The sequence below is a fragment of the Sinocyclocheilus anshuiensis genome, unplaced genomic scaffold (genome assembly GCF_001515605.1).
Source record: "Sinocyclocheilus anshuiensis isolate Anshui unplaced genomic scaffold, SAMN03320099.WGS_v1.1 scaffold51, whole genome shotgun sequence".
Lineage (NCBI taxonomy): Eukaryota > Metazoa > Chordata > Actinopteri > Cypriniformes > Cyprinidae > Sinocyclocheilus > Sinocyclocheilus anshuiensis.
In genome coordinates, this window is record NW_015548296.1 from 616,863 (window position 1) to 617,121 (window position 259).

General features: G+C 52.1%; 1 protein-coding gene across 1 annotated transcript in view; it reads right to left on the reverse strand.

Moving 5' to 3' along the window:
* The window catches only part of lrrn2 (leucine rich repeat neuronal 2), a 43,041-nt gene that overhangs the window by 42,021 nt on the left and 761 nt on the right, over positions 1-259 (reverse strand). The window lies entirely within an intron of this gene.

Sequence of the window (259 nt, forward strand, 5' to 3'; positions counted from 1 at the left end):
GGACAACAACAATAGGCTTGCTGTGGAGAAGCAGAGCGCGCACGCTAGCTTCTGCAAATTCAACTGCGACAGCGGCACGGCCACGGATAGCAACAGCAGGGAGGAGGAAGAGAGGGAGGGAGAGTTTCTGGATGCTGATCACTTCAATGAAATGACAGATGCGTGCCCCCACATTCACACAAACGTGCACGCACACTGCGTTATCCTTATTTTCGCAAAGCTCTGGCTGTGGAATTTCAATGCGACATGAAGCGTCTCT